This window comes from Acanthochromis polyacanthus, chromosome 8 (assembly GCF_021347895.1).
Source record: "Acanthochromis polyacanthus isolate Apoly-LR-REF ecotype Palm Island chromosome 8, KAUST_Apoly_ChrSc, whole genome shotgun sequence".
Lineage (NCBI taxonomy): Eukaryota > Metazoa > Chordata > Actinopteri > Pomacentridae > Acanthochromis > Acanthochromis polyacanthus.
In genome coordinates, this window is record NC_067120.1 from 41713614 (window position 1) to 41717911 (window position 4298).

Consider the following 4298-nt stretch of genomic DNA (forward strand, 5'->3'; position numbering starts at 1 on the left):
TAACACTCATAACTCGCTCAATTCTTGATTGATTTACAAACGGTTTAGTTTATTACAAACCTTATTAACGTGGCTATGATTCAGGCTCAATTCCGAAATCGCAGCTTTTCGTTTTGAAAAATGCGGCATAGTTGTGTGTCTTTTCTGCCTGGCTACTCACATTGAAGATGGTGTTACTCACAATCTGATTTTCAATTATTAGGTTTTCCTGAGACCAACGTTTTTTGAGAACCGAATCTTTAGGTGAAATTACATTCTTTGTGGTTGTGGTTGTATTTATTTGCTGGTTAAGAGACTTTGATTGAGACCTTAGACTTATTGTTTGTATACATCTATGCCTGGATTAGTTAGCCTGCAGCCGAAATGCATTGTGGGTAATGTAGGCACCAGGTTCATGAAAAGAAAAGACATCATCTCTTTTTGTTGTGCATTGATTTTGGTTGAGCTTTGTTTTCATCTGTGCATTAGAAAGCTGATAGTAATGCTAAATAATAAAGTTACATTTACATCCATTTATGCTGAAAAAAGCTGATATCTGTGTTCATTATTATATGAATTCAATGGTTTTAATTATTCTTATATAAGCAGTAAAAGAAGTACATCTCTGACGTTTATAACAAACCAAGCTGTTGTGAAATCGGTTGAAAATTGAGCAATCTACAGTGATTTTAAAATCCATGCTCCATTGACTTTAATGTTATGAGTGATCGAGCAGCCCTGTCCCAAGATGGCCGCCATGTGGCGACGTTGCTCCCCATAGACTGACAGCGCTCATGAGCCATCTCGTGTTTTTATATATCTATGGATCCAAGCACCGCTTCTACAGTGACATCCACCGTTCATTTGCACTGCAGGTTGTTGAGTATATGTGGAGGTAAGTTGATGAAATGCCTTCCTCTTTTGAATTGTCAACTGCCTATATTTTATCAGAGGCTCTTTATGATGCACATGCTGAGCTTTATTTGTATTTGCGCAGCGTAATTATATATATTTTTATCTTGGTAGACGACTGAATTTCTGCTACTTTTTTAGCTCGACTCTGCTGTTAGCTGTGAAGTTATCTCCAGGGATATATTGACGGATTAATTGTTGATGAGTCGCTACCTCTTTTTAATTTTAACGTCTTTATATTATATCAGAAGCCCTTTGTGGTGCAGACATTTATCTGTATTTGTGAATATTGGCAGATGACCGACTTTCAGGCATTGCCATGTGCTTGTTAGCTCTTCTTTGAAAGCTACCTAGCTACATCGCTACCTCTTTTTAATTGTCAAGACTACGTCCTTTATATGAGACCCTTTATAATGCATAAACTTATACTTGTAAGTATTTAACAAATATATTTATTAATATCTATCATATCTATCTATCCTCCAGTATCCCGAGAGTCCTCACTGAAGACACGAAGACCCTCTTCAAAGAGTACTAATTAATAATAATTAGTTATAATAACATTATAATACGCTACCCGGTGTGCAAAGTGTTGAATCTGTTCTCTCCCTATTTTACTTCATCTACTTTTAGTGTCCAGGACACACATGAAGAGGATGTCTCCCCACACACAAGTCATTTGATTATTTTTTTTATTATTTCAAAAATAATTGTAAAAAATAACATGTTGTTGTTTCTCCCATTGTCAATAAAACATACTATTTCATTCATCAAAGCATAATGAGTTGTTATTCTTGAATATATATTTTGTGCATGTCTTAAAATGGTTATAGTGAGTCAACTCCTGCCTGGACACTATCTGCTGAATGGACTGTTGTTACTCTGCTTTTCAATAACTCCCAGACTACGGGTAAGTGAATCAGAGAAATATAGACATTGTCTGGAAATACAATAATCCAGCTGGGCAAAAATTAACATCTTCAATCATCTTACATTTCTGTGTAAAAGTCGATTTTCCATGCTAACACGAATGTGAAACATTCCCTCCAAAACCCCAAAAGTGTCTTTAATATGTCACCTTACGGCTCAAAATGTAAAACTGACATTTACATACATACTCCAAAGAATTAATAATCAAACAAGTACCTGGAGGTGTGATTTTATTCCTTTTTTACCGTGAAATCGCCGCTCTCAGTCCCATAGAAGGAAATGACAGCGCTGCCTGTTTGGAACTATTCAGGTTTACATGAACCACGTGACCCCCCGCTGTGAGAGCATGAATGTCGCAACTCTGACTATCTCTAGGGCTCTGGGTGAGATGAAGCCTCATGAGGCATTGAACCACTTCAGCCAATTGGTTCCAGAAAGGGTTCATTTCTTGAAGCTTCATGAGCACATGAAACCCCCTACTGGTCAAGTGTATAATCACAGGCAGCTGTGTCTGAACCACATGATGTATTGAATCATTGTTCATTATAGCTGTTGGGAATGACTGAAAAACACAAAAATGTATGATCAAATAATTTCTATAGATAAGTGATCACATATGTCTATAATAAAATGTATTTTCATGTATTCTGAGTGTGTAAGTTTCCCCAAAATGTTAGTATCATATAATGTAGTAGGTTGTGTAATAATGTCTTTCTGTCTCCTTAGGAAAATGGCATGGCCTTATGCAGGCAGAGGACAGTGGAAGGGTTTGTGGAACTAGGAAGATTGTACTGAAGATGCTTGTGTAACTTAGACAAGGATGTACAGGAAAGGGGAGATTTTATTCATTTTATTCAGAAGTAACAGGTTTTCTACAGCTTCTGGTTTTAAACGATTCCTTTTTTTGACACACAATAAACACCTCACCTTTGAATAAAATAAGAAACGGTGGAAAATACAGTTCTTGACAAGCAAGCCTAATGTGTCTGTAATAGTGTTAGATTTAGCTTACCTTATTAGGAGTTAAAAAATCTAAATGTTCCCACACAGGGGAAATTTTCCACCTCCTGGTTGGCTCCTTCCTATCGCCTGTCTTTCTCTCCTCACTCTCCAAACTATCTCTCTCTCTCTCTCTCTCTCTAAACTCTCTAAACTCTCTAAACTCTATCCAAACAATATAAACACTGTCCAAACTCTACTATCCAAACTATCCAAACTCTCGACTGACCACAACTCTCTGTCAAAACTCACATTTTGAACGGAGCCTAAAGGGGTTTATTCTGCTGTCAGACCTCGCTGCAAAATCTGAACCATGAAGCAGTCACGTGTTCAGCCAGGCAACGAGGCTTCGGACGTCATCATTTTTGGCTCCTCCCCTAAATGAAGCAAACCTCAATACGTGCTTCATGGAAACGCCCCCTCCATTACTCGACGCATGCTTCGAAGCCTCGGCACATCTCGTAACATCACTACTGTGAAGACTTTTCCCGCTGAGAAAGCAGAGATAAACTGCTGAGTAATTAGGCCCGAACCCCTGGCAGCCAGGGCGAAGGGCCTGTTGTTTATGCAACACAGACAACGACTAGTCGAGCGAGCAGCACTCGATCACGGACATTCACACACTTAAACACACAAAAATGACAAGTCGAGCGCACAGCGCTCGACCACGGACAGGGGCCAACATGTCCACACACACACAGCGACATGCACTCACACACACATGCACAAACACAAAAACACACACACACACACACACTCTCACACATGAAAATGACTTTTCGAGCGCGCAGTGCTCGACCACGGACATTCACACTCTCAAACACCTCACAGACGCGTCGGGCTTGTCGAGACCTTTCCGAAAATATGTAATATGTGGGCGAAATACGGGAGAAAAAAAATCGCGTATTGTTTTTGCAAAAAATATTGTTTGATCTTTCCTTTTCTTCTTTTTCTTCTTTTGCTCTTTAAACTGGAATTTGACCCCCTAAACATGCTCGGAAACTCAATAAATTTTCACAAAATTCAGTTCCGGCGAAATTTTTCTTAAAATATGCGTTTCAAAATTGGGACTTAAAAATTGGCTCTACAGCGCCACCTGCAAAAATCAAAATGCATTGCGTCAATGGGAGGGGGTCCGACATCAACTTTGTCGTACAGCCAACAAATTCTGCACACACATGCGTCTTGTCGGGACAAACAAAAATATTACTATGACCCCACCCTCAGACAAACAGGAAGGCAGCTATTTGGGATTGAAATTTCAAAAATGCTGAGTCAACGTTTTCCAGGACGTCGTACAAAATGTTCGTTTTGATCGCACACTTCTCCAAATGAGCTGAAATTTGGTGGACACCATCTACACAAGTAGGCAATTAAAAGTTATCCAAATCCTAAAATTTCCTTTCACGGTTTCCACGTGGCAACGCCGCAAAGTTGATGTAAAATTTTGCCGTTTTTTTGTGCGTGATAAATGGCTC

General features: G+C 39.1%; 1 long non-coding RNA gene across 2 annotated transcripts; it reads left to right on the plus strand.

The window, feature by feature from the left end:
- The first annotated feature begins 512 nt into the window (after nucleotides 1-512).
- On the plus strand, nucleotides 513-1672 carry LOC127535091 (uncharacterized). 2 transcript variants are annotated; one of them, XR_007943750.1, is made up of 3 exons: nucleotides 573-874; nucleotides 1378-1422; nucleotides 1525-1672. It is a non-coding gene; the product is annotated as an uncharacterized LOC127535091 (long non-coding RNA). The 2 variants fall into 2 exon arrangements; XR_007943749.1 differs by having other exon boundaries at nucleotides 513-874; nucleotides 1378-1672.
- Nucleotides 1673-4298: the final 2626 nt, after the last annotated feature.